The following is a 16172-nucleotide window of genomic DNA, read 5'->3' as shown; positions in this document are numbered from 1 at the left end:
GAAACTGCAAAATTCATCATACACTCACGGATTATGTAAAGTCGGCGGTTATGAAGTAGGCACCTGGAAACCGCCTTCAACCCTTGATCTTACGTCTGTGCGTAACCCAAACTCCCCTTGCACCCTCCCACACCCACACACACACACAAGTTTGTTTTACTATGTTTGTGAGGCCATCTCATTGACATAATGCATTTCCTAGCCCCTTCCCCTATCCCCAACCATCAAAAATGATTGCCTACCTCTATTCCTTACCATAACCCAATTCAAACCTAAACTCTAAAACCAAATCTTGACCCTCAAAAAGAGGTCTAAACTTGTGGGGCCCAGCATAATGGCCCCACAACTGTGTGAAATCCCAGAATGTTGGCCCCAATATGTAACAAAAACAAGACCACTCGCACGCACACACACACGCACGCACACTATTAAAATTGACAATAATATAATAATTGTAGTAATAATAATAATGAGCGCAATAAATTGATTTGTACAAAATTTTAGAGGGTTTGATGACATTCACCATACATCAGAGGAGCGCAGAATCTGCCTGCGCCTGGTTAAAATCCACCAAAATCATGTTACACCTCCTGCACCACAACTTAGACCTGGTTTCACCTGGTTCAAAGATTAGTCTACTTTCTGTTGCGAGCACATGAGCGCTTGTTTACAAAAATAATCTAAATAAAGATAAAGCCCTCGATCTATATTATGCAGGCATAGATATTTCAGTATGTGTGCACAGATGAAATACAAGTTTGAAGCTGAATGGTGATTGGTGGAAGTGTACCACACCTCTTGTTTGACATCTTGCATAGTTTCAAACACTGATTAGCAGTATGTCAAATGGATTAATAGACAAGAAAGTATGCTATGTACGACGTAATAATGAGGAAATCTCTTTGGCATGACTCAAAATGAAAACAATATGAGACAGGCTTAGTAGTGTTTATGTTGAAACCGTGTCCAATTGGGTTGACATGGTTCATGCAGGACCACATGACAATATGTGACTTTGATCAGAGAAACAATACACCAGAGAGACACTGTACTAGCATTAGGACACCTGGACAATCCACCAATTGAGTTGGTCCAGATTCTGAATCCCCCCCAACCCCCCCTCCATCTAACCAAATTGATTGTTAAATGAATGAAGCTATGTGCATTAATTACTTAATAAGAAAAGACTAAGCAACGTTTTTCAAGGCACCAATACCCAAAAAGTTACTCAAGTAAAAGTAACGGAGTAAATGTAACTCGTTATTCTGCCATATAGAATTGTGCCTCGCTCTAGCAGGAGTTTCTGAGTGACACTTAGCCAATGTTTATTATTAAATTATCATTTATTATTTCCTGAGGAACAATTCTTTCTAAATCTGAACAAATCGGACTTTGACCGTCATCCCAGAACCGTTGGTGTTTGATGTTAGAGCTCCACTGTAATTCCATATAAATCAGATTGTTGGACATATCTCATGTTGAAAGCTTGATGATGATGATGTCATTGTAAGGAAATACTTTATATTGTCTACTAGTAACTAGTATGCTTCTGTCCCATTTTTCCATCTCAACCAATTATGTCGAGTTTCCCTCGAAAGTAATTTTCTTCATTGCTGCTTCATTTTTTTGCTGATTTCTTTGCTGACAATCCAGCGTGCATCTGCGATCACTTTGCGGCAGTGGGATTCAAAGGGGCCGCTTCGGAGTCTGTGGTTGCAACTCCCTGTTTTATCTCGAATTGTTCCCTCGCAAGCGGCAGACCACACGTCCTTTCCGCAGTGGCGATGTCTGTTTAGTTTTAAGAAGTCATTCACAGTTGAGAAGAAAAGCCTATGTGGGAACATCTAGTTAATTAGCGTCCTTTCAATGCACTGCTCATCTTGAGTTGTAGCGCAATCGTTTAGCTCAGAGACTGAAATGCTGGAAGAACCCAAGTCAACTATTTACACTCCAAATCGAGGTACACCTCACCTCCATGAATGGTATCATTTCTTGGGATGCAAAACGGTAGTATGGCAGAATGGCATCTGTCGGTAAACAGGGTTCGGGTTATTGGGTGGAAACGCTCTCATTAATATTCGATTCAGCTGTAAAATGTAAGTAGAGCACCTTGGGAATGGAATGACCGAAGCATTCTAGTTAGGACAGTATAAAGTATTTCCTTACAATGGCATCATCATCATCATCATCATCATCATCATCAAGCTTTCAACATGAGATACGTCCAACAATCTGCTTTATATGGAATTACAGTGGAGCTCTAACATCAAACACCAGCAGTTCTGGGATGACGGTCAAAGTCCGATTTGTTCAGATTTAGAAAAAAAAAATCCTCAGGAAATAATACATAATTTTGATAATTTAATAATAAACATTGGCGAAGGAACTTCGACGTACTGCCACAAGTGTCACTCAGAAACTCCTGCTAGAGCAAGGCACAATTATATATGGCAGAATAATGGGTTAGTAACGAGTTACATTTACTCTGTTACTTTTACTTGAGTAACTTTTGGAGAGAAAAAAGTACTGTTTGTTTCTTCCATGCAAAATCATGCTTTGTTATGATGCTGGAAAAAATTCATGTATGTATTTTTCTGTTACACTGTATTTTAGTGTTTGGCTGGATATATTATTAAATCTTCATTGTACAATAATGGAGGGTTATTACACAATGATTCAGGTTGTAGTTCATATCATCTCCGTGACAGGACATATGTACTAACACGTCCAAATGTTTAAAATGATCTACATCGGTTTGATCGACTGTCGAGCAATGTCATAACCGAGTTAAAAGGCACTGCAGGCCATTTGATTTTGTATCACTTTTAAACTATATATGCTCCATTACAAGCATATAATCAAGATTTAGTGTCATTTCTTACGCACCATTTCAGGATGGCGGAATACAATGCCAATAGTGAGCAATAACAGCTATAATAGCACACAACCTGTCACGTCGAATATAAATTTAGTTGAGGCATTACATCCCGACCTAGAGTACATTTTGCTATGCTTTCATATCTGAAACTTAATTCCAAAATATGTCCATTTTTACTGCAAAGTATATAGTTCATATATTTTTAATGGGGCAGTGTGAGTTTGTGGCAAGCACGTCTGCCTTACAGCTCTTGAGGTTTGGTGTTTGAATCTCGGCTTTTAACCTTTCTGTGTGGAGTTTGCGTGTGGATTTTTCCTGTTATCCGGCTTCCATTCCAAAAATCATGTTCGTCTTAATGAAGATTCTGAATTGGTGTGAATGTAAGCGTAAGTGGTTGTCTGTGTAAAAAGTGCTTGACGTGTGTGGACCAGTCCTGGGTGTACAACCCAAATCATCTGGGATAGGCTCCAACTCGTCCATGACCTTATTAAGGACAAAAGACAAAAATGGATGAATAGATTTATTTGGATGACTTTAAACCAGCCATTAGACAATGCAACACATATTTTCTGATAATCCAACCAAGGCGAGTATAATACCCCATCCAAACATCAACAGACAATTTACAATCACGTAAACAGTATATGATTGCGTAAGATTAGACTTGCCTGAAGCGAGCAGCCATTAAAGCAGATTGATTCCAACCGAAATCAGAGAAGGAATGCCCTCTTCAACATAAGTGGAATGGCCAATGGGCAAGTATTCAAGCTGAATGCAGACAATACAGTAGGTTTCCATCCAGCATCATGCCAAGAGCAACAGCCGAGCAGGACTCCCCTTTGAATGTGTCAGAGAGAGAGAGCCAACAACTCCAGCTGACCTCATAAAAATAAAAGCAATACAAGCGGGTGTGAATTTTCCTTTTGTGAAAAAGGGGCAGTCAGCAATCATAATCCAATACGCTCTTTGTACTAGTTTAAAACGCACTCCCATTCACAAGCTACATTTTCTGTCTGTGCTGAAAAAAAGTTAGAGAATAATAAAAAAAAAAATGTTTTAAACAAATATAGTCTTACTAGAAATTATATACGAGTACACTTTTTAGATTCTGTTTCTTTCTTGTTCAAGTTGTGTTCACACTGTTGACCTTGAGCCTTAATTTGACCCTAAACTACATATTAGTGACCTAAAATCCATCCATCCATCCAGCGAAACTCATTCAGGTCACAAGAAACTGCACTCTATCTATTGCCTGTCATTCACAGAGCGCATGCAGACAAACAACTGGCACTCACATTTGAGAGTTACTTCCAGAGTCAACTAATGATGGTATTGTTAGGGCCGTAATGACTTAATCAGGCCAATATTGGCTATTTTAAAATAGTCCAAAATTGGCACCAAAAAAAGACATATCAACGCATTAAAACATAAGACAAAGATATTCAAGGTGTTCAAACAAAAGAAATAGGTAGAAAAATTGGCTAATTTTTGCTTTTTTTCCCTCTGTTGTAAAGAGAAACATACTAAAGGACAAAGAGTATTGTAAAAGAGTCAAATATTTTGTCTGTTATTCACACGTTTATTGCTGTAAGAATTAAGAGAGACTTATTTTATTCTTTATATTATTTTTAATACATCGGCCAATTAATTGGTTATCAGAATTTTACTCTGCCAAATATCGGAATCAGTAAACGCTAAAATAAAAATCCAAATAGCTTTGGCCCCTAGTTATTATTATTTGTTATTATTAGAGATTAATGATATTTATTAATGTGAAGACCATGTTAATGATTTCACATAATAATTGGGAACTGACAAATATCAATATACAACTTTTTATTTCTGCAAATATCTTCCAGTTTTCACATTTTCAAATGATTATTATCATTCCCGGGAAATCACAATTGGCCCATCACTGGTGAGCTTTTTTTACAACCGGCCCGCGGGGTAGCTACTCATGTGGTCCTTGGGGGCTAAAACCAGCCTGCGGGCACCAGGTTGGTGAACCCGTGATTTCATGTCTTGAGTTCCACATACACACAGACTGATATCTGCCGTAAAGGATATCATGACACCTTTGAAGTTGTGGTAATCATTACTGTTATTGTTTTATGTATTCATTTCCCGATGCTGTCTGCTGTCGTTTCAAATCCCTGGTCCCTGTCTTTGGTTCTTCACACTTGAGCAGAAATGATCTGAACTGCAGCAGAGTTCGTTTTAGAATGCTTGAAGAAGAAAAGGCGGTCCTGGTCCGCTTGTTTGGCGCACACCGGGATGACATCATATGATAATGTTCACACTTGAGAAAACAAAGCATGCCGTCAAAGAAATCATACCAGAGTTAGTTTTAAATGAACCAAACGACACACTGTTGAGTGTTGATTCCTTGATGGTACATACATTCTCATACGGTATACGCGCAGGATATTTAATAGCGTAGTGGCTTATAGGAGGTACCATCAAATGTACTCACACTTGTATTTATTTCCAAACAATTAAACCTAATGTTGATGTAAATAATGACAATAAAGTTGTCTTCTTTTCTTTTGAAGCCGCATGTGATTGGTCAAAATGTGCGAGTAGAAGGAGGAAGAGGAAAGTGACACACAATGTTAGCACAAGTGAGACACGAGAGCGCAAGAGAGCATTGCTATAAAATGAGAGCCAATAATCAAATATAAGTTCAATAGTTTATTAACTACACAAAAATATTAAACCTTGATAGTGCATTCCGTTTGTATTTTACAAGTTTAAAATTATTAATTGAATGCACACATCATTTGGTTATAAATTAATTGAAGCTACCCAAAAAATTGAGGAGCCGAAAGATCGTCTCTTTTTAGGGACTCAAGCCTATTGGAACCAGTTTTTGAAAAAAAGAGTCCAAATTCCCATCAATGTGGGCTGGATGCATAACAAGGTTTTTATAGTTAACAAAAACTAATGAAATAACTAAAACTGTAACGGAAAAACATGTACATTAATAAAATGAAATAAAAACAAAAATGCTTTTAAAATAACAAAAACTACATCTTACTTGTACTAAAACTAGCTCTAATGGTAGTGAAATATGAAGTTTTTGTCTTTGTCAATTAATATAATAACTTTCGGGTTCCACATTAGATCTGATTTATTTTGGAAAGAAGGTCAAACAAATGTTTGAAAATTTTAGTAACTTTAGTGCTTTATTGCTACATTACTTTATTTCACAATTTAATGGTCTTTTTTTGCACTTGACAAATAGGCTACTCCAAATTCTTAAAAAAATAAATCTAATAGTTAAACTAACAAATAAGAAATAAAAAGCAACATTTTCGAAAAGGGGGGGGGGGTGTGGGGTCGAAAAAGCTTAAACCTAACTGAATTTTACAAAACAAAGTCAAAACGAAATGAAAATTAACTATAATGAAAATTCCAAGTTGTTCCTTTTCGTTAAGCTACATTGTAGTTCTGTAACTCTCTGTGCCGGATGCATGCTTGTACATGATACCTGATACTGAAAGTCCAAACAGGCAACAGCCAACACAAAATTGTGAATGCCCAAAACAACCATATCAGTGTGCACTTTGACCCCTTTGAAGACCATTTATGTCGGATCCAGAAGTTTTCCTGCTTTGACAGAGAGATAAAAAAAAAAACAATTCAAATTGGACTTTTTTCATGCCAATATTTTCTTGCTTTCAAAACCCGTGTCCAACCGAGGGCCGACAAGCTCAAGTCCCGCCCTATTTGACCTTCAAGCCTTTCTCTATCTCTCCATCTCAGGTCAGATATCCTTTCAACTCTGGGAGGTTTCTTGGTGGCTTCACAGAACGCAAGATGTGAAAGATGTCTGCTTGCGGACCAGCGAGGGTTTGCTGGACGCGGCCCGCAACAGTGCCGAGTTTGCAAACTGTTTGACCTTTTTTAGGGCGTCAGCTGGGCCGGTGTATTTATTGTGAGATGAGGGTGGTCTCAGATGCTTTGTTTGTCAGGATTCATGGGGCGACACCCACGTAAACTTGAAACAGTGGGTGAACATTACGAGCAGACGCTGGAATATGAAGTTATGTCATCCCTTTGCCTTCGTGTCTTTTCACTTGCAGCGCACTCAAACATTAGGCATCATTTTCGTTAGTCATCTAATCAGTTTACAAGCATATTCTTTCCCCATGAGCGCATTTTGGACTCCCCCCCAAACCTTCCTTGAAACAATCCTCTCCAACTTTTAAAACAGTCCATTTGCTTTTACTAGAAGTCAATAATTTCATCAGTGTTTCCAGTGTGCTGATATCAAGGTTAGTGTTGCTGCAGAGGGACTTTAGCTGGCTTTCTTCACCAAACATTTTAGACAGCGAGGGATTTTTCTCATCTCTCTTCAAGCCGTCTGTTAAATTGTAAAAGTCTCCAGATATTGGCAAAAATTTCATAAAAAATGTCAGCGCTTTGTATTGGTTCTATTCAAGGCTTCGTCCTTTAGACTTCCAATTTTCCTTGCCTCGCTTGCCAAAGTGCTCGCTCATGTGGGGTTCTGTTGGTTCTCTCGAATGTGGGTGGGACCGGCTCCATATTCCAAATGCCTCCAGATCATGTTTGGTTGATATGCAGTGATTGATTGATTGATTGATTGATTGATTGATTGATTGATTGATTGATTGATTATCTATGGGCTGAATTTTTTGGAAATGCTAAAGCAGTAATTAAATTTAATGTGATTACTTGCTGCATGTTTAAAAGCGTTTATTATGATTTAGTTTTGAAAATTTAATAAAATTTAAAAAATATATATATTTAAAAAAATAAAATTAATTGAAAATGTATTATGGTAATGATGAAGACGTCTTCAAAATATGATGAATGCATCATACATAGTCATCCTAAAAAAATAAATCTTCATTTAAAAGTCTTGCCCAACCCTTTTGGCTCCTGACATGAAATCTTTTTGGAGCTGTGCTCACAGACAAGTGGAATCTTGACATATTTAAGTTGGCAGGTTTATGAGAGTTCCACATTCAATTTAATATCTAAGTTGATAAAAACATCTCCGAGATAAGATTGAACCCACCCAAAAATCTGACTGTTTTGCTTATGACAGCCGAAGACAAAATAGTTTATTTCAACTGGCGCCACATCAAACGTCATATTCACTAAAACTAAAATAAAAAATGTCAAAAGGAAATTCCTGCTCAGTTATAAGTGTACTTGACATTTCTTCCTCTCCCACCAAGCAACAGGGTTGTTTGCAGTATGCTCAACTACATTATAAATAACTAGGTAGTGTCCTTTTATGGTATCAATCCCAAGACAAGTAATCTTAAAACAAAAGTGATTAGGTTAAAATTGAAGCAATGGTCAAATGTAAACATCAGACGTTTATGATGGCAATCGTTGCAATTGTAAATAATAGTTCATGTCAATAATCAGGAGAATAAAAAAAGGGCTAATGCAGAGATTATTATTAAACCTTGGATCATCAGTGGGAATGGAACATTTCCAATCGACGAATGCAATGAGAAAATAACAAGATGAGACGAAGAGCAGAACTTCCCCAACTCCATATTTGCACGGGTGATGCCGTGTGTGGGCCTGGACAGTCAGCACTTTGCTCCCCGCGAGGTCAGCGAGGAGTTCCACATTGCGCTGAGTCACTCTTTCCTTGCGCGGTAACTTGAAGAAAACCCACTTGAGTTTCCTCCTCCTCCCCCAAGGCCTCAGCAACTGGCAGAGCAGCCATCATTATGACCTCCGACCCCCACCCCCACTTAAAGACTGTGACTCAAATCCCAGCGGCGTCTGTGAATGCCTGTGAGAGGACGGGAAAAGCCTGCAGTTGTGGGAACGACAAGAAAGATGATTTGCGCATACAACTTCTATCCAATTTGTCATAGCAAAACTCATTGCAAGCTTGCTGGAACCTGCTCACATTGTTTGAAGAAGCATTTGCGGATCACGGGACTCATAATAAGAAAGATGCAAATCTAGTACTGTGTGTGTGTGTGTGTGTGTGTGTGTGTGTGTGTGTGTGTGTGTGTGTGTGTGTGTGTGTGTGTGTGTGTGTGTGTGTGTGTGTGTGTGTGTGTGTGTGTGTGTGTGTAAAGTTATTGTAAAGCTGGCAGGTATGGAGGACCAAAAATGCCAAAATAATAAATACATAAATAAATAAATAAATGTGAAAATAAAAAGGGATAATAAATCAAATTAAATACTATACATATATATATATATATATATATTACTTGCATAAAAAAATCACCCCAGTAGTTTGACATGAACAAATATTCTGAATGTCATATGCAAACATGCATTAAAAGCAAACGCAACCTGTGCTAAATTTAATGCTGTCAAACTAAAGGATCATCTCATCAAATTAATAGTGCGATTAATCTGTGTAAACACATGATTAATGCGATCATTTTTGTGATTAATCAATGAGTTAACGCTTTTACTTTGACACTAATTAATTAATAATTTAGAAATCAGTAAACTAAATAAATAATTTAATTACGTTTACCGTTGCACTGGCTACTTTTCATTGTGTCAAAGTGTTACTTCTTCAGTGTTGAAAATAAATGAAATAATTAAAGCTGCAATGTGGAACTTTTATCCCAAAAATAACTTTACAGTAAGCTTTTTATTTGACCATTTATGACTGAAATACCTTCTAATTAGTCGATTAACACCTTAGCTGTTCACAATGGGTACTCCTGCAAGCCTCTGGCCAATAATTTTCAGACTGGATTCGGGTTAGAATTTCCCGCGCCCTGTCTGCGAATGTGACGTAATGTGCGCGGTGTGTATGTGAAGAACGGTATGTGCAGTTTCATTTTTCGTCAGCAGTTGGCAGTAGCGATTCAAAATGGAATGTTCTACGTTCAGTAGCTTTAAATATCTGATTGTGTATGTTCATTACTGCCACTTTCAGGACTGGAGCAATTTTAATAAAGATCTTTTGATTTTATTAGCTGCGTTGCATGTGTACATGATTCTTAAAAAAATAAAAGAAAAAAAACTTTTATATTTCCAGGGGGTTTGCTAAATGAGATGATGATAATGAGATGGTAATTCCGCCCATCCTGCTGCAGTTAACAAGTACAAGCCAGCTGTGTAAAAGGAGCAGCAATCATCCTTCGTGTCCCTGGCTGGTCATTTCCGAGGCTTTTTTTTTTTTTTTTTTTACAATTTGACACTGAAATCATTTTTGAGAGCGTCCATGGAACATGTTAGCTGAAGGTTACAGAACACGCCGTCCATCATGACACACACACGTACACACACACACACAAAGGTGACTCAGAGTTTCCATTCTTGCATTTCAAATAGCTGATGAAGTGCGTACATAAAAATGATAACGGTGTCTTTATGTACGCGTTCAGACACAACAGCTGAGTTGTACCATAAACCGACACGTTCCTCGCTTCCTTAAAAACGCTCCCTTGTGCGAGATGAGTAATTCCTCCCTCAGACTGTGAGTGAGTCGCCGTGTTCGACATAAGCGATGAAGGCTGAAGCTCTTCATTTGCGTGGGAGGGAAATTCCAAGCGGTTGAACTTTTCTGATGTTGCTCCTATCACTGATGGCTTTCCCAGATCATCACTCAAGGCTGTGCTCCGTGCTGCGTCGTTTGAGGGAAACCGGATGACGGCCTTAGGTGTTGCGGTCTTCCGTCTCCCGCCCTCCTTTTCCCCCTCTAAGAAGCAAACATCCATCCGTCATCAAATACCAGGCAGGGGAAGCGCTTCTGTTTCCAATTTGAACGACGGACAAATGTAAAGCAGGGAGCGAGCGAGCAGCACCCACACGCTGAAATGAACAGAAAGGTGAAAATTGACACATCCGTTTGAACAAAGTGATGTAATTTACCGATCACGTTCACATGTTTGTTAGACTCCAGATTCTACACTCCTCATTCAAGACGTACATCGCCGCTTACTTAAATAGAATGAACCCCCGATACCAAAGCAGTGCATCATAACATCCTTGTAATTCACTGCAGAGAGTGCAATTAGGGCTGACACATCATTCTTTAATGGGGGTCATTAATCTTGTGAAGAACAAGGGTCCTTTCTTCTGCTTGATTTACAGTTTAGGTTAGACACTGAAAGGTTGGCCAGATCCAAAGACACCGGTCTAGTGCTGATCATCTGCAGATATGGAAATCATTACAACAAATTGCCAATGGCGTGTGAATGTTGTTGTCAAGCACATATTACAATAGAAAGAAATTAATAGCGTGCAGTAGATTCTATGAAAATATGCCCACTAGGGGGCTTTATTATGATGTAAAATAAATCGCTGAGTTATGCCCCTTTCCCGCTCAATTTTACCCACTAGGACTGAACAGGACATAGATCGCCTCTGCTCTACTTGCTATTGGCACTTTTGTATTTCAAAAATATAAATTATAAGATACTAAAAGGTATGTTTTTCAGTACCTGGGCTGTCACCGTGTGTAGCATGAACTCATCTTGACAAAATTGTTGGCAAAGTAAGTAAGGAAGGAAGGAAGCAAGCAAGCAAGGAAGGAAGGAAAGATTAAATGTTTATTGTTCGGGGCTCTATGCTACCATTTGTATTATACGGCAATTCAATTCGTCATCGCGTATCCTCTGGCCTAGGGTTAGGAGAGTTACTTTTAAAGTACATTTTGTGTATAATGTTTAAATAGTGAATTGGTGGGAGGAAGATTTGTTTGGAAGGTGTAACTCACATTATGGTTGTAGGCTAGCGGGCTAGCAAGAAGCTGCAGCGCATAGCATGCGGCTGGACTCTCAGCTCAAACTTTCAGTCCTTCAGCAAGCCGAGTAAATTCCAAACGGTGAGTACTGGTTGCCATTTCCTCCTGTCGTCCGTGAAGCTTTTTTAAACTGCCCACGTGTGGAGGACACGACAAGCCAGTTCCCCACCTCCCCGACATGTACAGCTCCAGTAACAACGGTCTCTCTCTTGCGCGCTCTGTCTGTCTGTCTCTCTCTCACACTCTCTCACACTCGCTTTCTCTCACACTCTCTCTCATCGTAGAAAATTGCAATCCCTTGAAATAATCCCCATTTTTAATAAATGTACCTGTAATCTGATTACATGTTTTTTTCCTGTAGTGTAACAGAATATAGTTCTTTTTTTTTTTTCTGATTACGTAACGCCGGTACATGTATTCCGCTACTCCCCAAGCCTGCTCTGGCCACAGGTTGTTAAACTTGTCACTAGTACTGTGGATCTTACAAAGTAAATTACTGTATAATATATGCAACTGCAGTCACAGGAACATCAAGCTGCTTTGAGATGGCCTTATAGCCTTCAACCTTCAACATATGTGTCTATAATTTTCTTTCTAATTTTCTTATACGGCTCTCCTTTGCTTTCTCTGGTCCATGTTTAGTGTGGTGCACACCATGGGTCCATTTCACGTATTTCAAGTATGTTCAACAAACACCGAGACTAACCTTCAACAGCGAGTTGACATACTCTGAGAGAGGAAACTGCGTTTTTCGGTTCCAGGACAGCTGATTTGAGGTAGTTATATCAACGCGGAGTAGTTTCACCTGGCGTTACCACTAGATTAAAAAGACCACATCATTGGAGCCCCGATTCGTCGGGTCACCATGGCAACGGAGAAGCAGAGCACGGCGCCGCCCTCTGCCTCCGCTTTCTTTTTTTTTCATCAATAGGGTCATTGTCAAAAGGCAATGCCATGTTTGTGACAAAAGTGGACATATATGCTCTAGACTATAGGCGTATTTACGCAAAAACTCGCCGCAGCAAACGTTATGAATGAGGAAATGAAATGTGTGGCTGAAAGGAGGCGGGGACAGAGAAAACCTCGAGGTTCATTGTGAAAAACCTGCAACCGACCAGGTTTGGTTCATGGATTGTGTTACAACAGTAACTAATCGTAAGTTTAAATGACCTCTTTTTACGAAACTGGCTCTTTTCCTCTGTTATCAGTTAACTCCCTTTCTGAAACGGAAGACGCAGAGTTTCCCACATTTCAGGATTTCTTGACTCAGGGTTCTCACTAAACCTACTTCGTGAACCCTAGGTTACCAAAAAGCACAGTGTTTATTTTTCACTTTTCATATAGGACGACTGACTGATTACAAGTTTAAAGACACCTGTGATGCTAATTAGAGGACACACTTTGGTTAAATTATTAGTAGTACCATCATATTTGTCCAGGCTTGTTTATTTATTTATTTATTTATTTATTTATTTATTTATTTATTTATTTAACTAATTATATTAAACCACAATTCAAAATCAATGTCAGACTTTTCATTGATAATTTTTTATAATTATTTCATTTATTATTATTATTATTTATTATGTATTCTACAATAATAATAATAATACTGTTTACATACACCTTAAGCTAATCGTATTCGCATGCCGTTCTAGTTTGCAGCGGTCCATTTTCTTGATCTGGATTCAATTTGTCTCCTTCCATACAAAATTTACATTGTGAAGCACATAAAGGAGCCCCTCTTTCTTGGCTATTGTTGTTGTTGTTGTTTTTTTAACTAGACTGTGTCCTCGTAGTGGTTTTCAATATTTCACAATAAATGTTTGTTTGGACAGAGCAAAACAATAGCTCACGCTTCCTCAATCAGCAACATATTTTGTTATTGACTTGGAATCCATTGCAAAACAAAACATTCATCCATCGAACCATGCTTCTAATCACTTGGTGTCAATCACATGCTCAAACTCGGCTTCCGTTCTAATAGTACTGAATATTTGATATATGATTTCTGTTCGGCTGTGGCTTATCATGGAAGGACCTTTTACTCGTTCGACTGCATGTATTGTATAGACTTTTATTAGTGCTGCATGATTTTTATTCTCTTGCCACAATTTATTTGCATGACCAAATCTGAAGCAATTATCCATCCATCCATCTTCTGAAATTCAGGGCACATTATGTCAAATCCTAAATGATTCCAAATGTTCTGTTTCTCTTAAAACTAAATCTATTGTTTCAAGCAATAATATTTCATCTTTTGAGTGGCTGCATAGTATTGCCCATGCCCAGCCATTTCTAATTTCTCAGAGAATAAAATGTATTTCCACACAGTATTTCTTTAACCTCAAAATTGCACAGCAGATTTGGTCTTCTGTACATGATATGCATGATTCTAGTCCAAATGTTGAAATTTTGGATCGCATTCCGAGATCTTTCATCGCAGCCAGGAGACACACAATTTACTTTTTTGCAAACCTTCCATTTTCCATTTGTTTATCTTATACGTTCAACCTTTCCTTTGGATATATCCACTGTTACTTTTTTCTCTGACTGTCTTACATAATACAACAACTGAAAACGATTTGGACTAATCATAATCGAAATTGGCACCTTTGAGATTTAAGGTGTAGAATAGTCTTTGCTTTTCTGTCAATCATTCATCTTTTGACTCTCATAGTCATGATAAATTGTTAAAAAAAGAAACATGGAAAAAAATGTAACCACTGATTGTTGTTGCAGAAATATCTTCATATCCAGTCTCAGCGAGAGGCTGAACTCTGTGGAGTTGCACTTCCATGACCCTGACCTTCTCGCGTCACACAGCTTACTTTGTAATTCTGTCAGCTTATTTATCTGCTCCTTGAATGCAGCATTGTTTCATCTCTTGCTTTCACACTCGGACGCTGAGCCAAAGTAGCCAAAGACAAGAAAAAGCAATCACCGAGCTTGAAGTGATCAAGTTTAATTTTCCTGGAACCTAATTAATCCCCCGATACATATCGCAGAGAATTGTTTGACATGCTGGGGGAAAGCACGTTTGGGTGTTTATTCATATGTACACATTTAGAAAACCCTCAACTCAAGAAAAAGTTATGATAGCTCGTTAATCTGTATCAGCTGTTCGAATAATGACTAAGCGAAAGAAAGAGATAAAGATAACACTTGTTAAAAACGATTCTGTCATTTGGCCACTGTATTGTACCTGTAAGAACCATGTGTCTGTACCATAGTTTTGTTTGTTTAGAATTAGCCAGCAACAAATCTGTGACCTTCAACAGCATAAAGCGGTTACACATAAACAGACAATTGTGTCGAATTGGCGTATTTTGCCTGCCTTCTGCTCAAAATCAACAATGGCCCAAGATTAATAAAAGATTAACCGGTCGGTGTATGTGGCGTCAGGAAGGATTTTTTATTTAATCCCCAGTCTGTTTGGAAAACATTCAGGGCTGACCACTATCAATGGACTCTGACTGTCACGTGAAACTTAACAATAGCCGATTAAGAAGCAACCAGAAGCTTGCGCTGTTGCTGGACAAAAATAGAAGAGTAACAGGTAACTTTTGAGTCATTGCGCATATTGCGAAACACCGTGGAGAAGTTGCCGTCTTGTCTTGAAGAATTGATTGCTAATTCGGCTAATTGATGTACCCTGAGAGTCACATGCAAAGACTCAAGGTCGACTGAAACAATCATTATCTGGATTTTTCCCGTGGTTGAGAACTACTCCGTCCTGACAAGGATGCTGAAGGCTGTCTCCAGGGCAATGAGACGATATGCTTTGGCAGACCAGCTGGAGCATTTTGAAAAGCACACACCTCCACAATAACATACTTTCGCACACAATCCTACGTCCCCGCCTTCTGCGAGAATGAAAAAGCACTGAAAAAAAAGCAAGCAAGTTCGAGACTTTTTCAGTAATATTTATTCAGAAAATTAGCATACCGTACAAAACAATCCCTAGTAGGAAAACAGTGGTTTTCGATTAGTGTATCACTATGTGTATATGCCATTTAGTCAATAATATGATAAAATTAATACATTTGTCAACAAGAGGAGAGTTCATAAAGACAAACTATATATAGGCTGTTCAAAGCAAAAGAAAAAATGTGGTTCCATACAAACGGGAATATAATTATAAACAGCTTTCCATCATTTGTTGGAGAATGGGCAATTTCAAAACAAATGAAAAACATCTTCAGGGGATCCTTTACTAAAACAAGAAATAATATGTATATATATTTCCTTTACCAACTAATCATGGGTAATATCTGTGAATTATTTTAAACAACATACCTAAAGCAATGGGGAATGTGCCACGGAGGAGGCGGGACTTCCGACTTCCTGGTTTTCACACATTAGTTTTGTTTCCATTTCCTGTTTGCGACATGTGGGCCGTGTCCCCGTTCTTGCACTTCCACCTTTGTGGCCCTCGGTTGCGCGTTCTCGTTGAGTGTGTAATGTGTCTGTCTAAGTTGTCCGAAGCATTTCAGAGAGTTGAGACGGCCTGCGCGCTCCTGACCATCAGTTGGGGGGCGCAGGGGTGCGAGTGTTGGAACGCAGCCAACAGTGGCTGGA

This window comes from Leptonotus elevatus, chromosome 14 (genome assembly GCF_054856555.1).
Source record: "Leptonotus elevatus isolate MCC_2025b chromosome 14, RoL_Lele_1.0, whole genome shotgun sequence".
Classification (NCBI taxonomy): Eukaryota; Metazoa; Chordata; class Actinopteri; order Syngnathiformes; family Syngnathidae; genus Leptonotus; species Leptonotus elevatus.
This window is presented reverse-complemented; position numbering follows the sequence as displayed.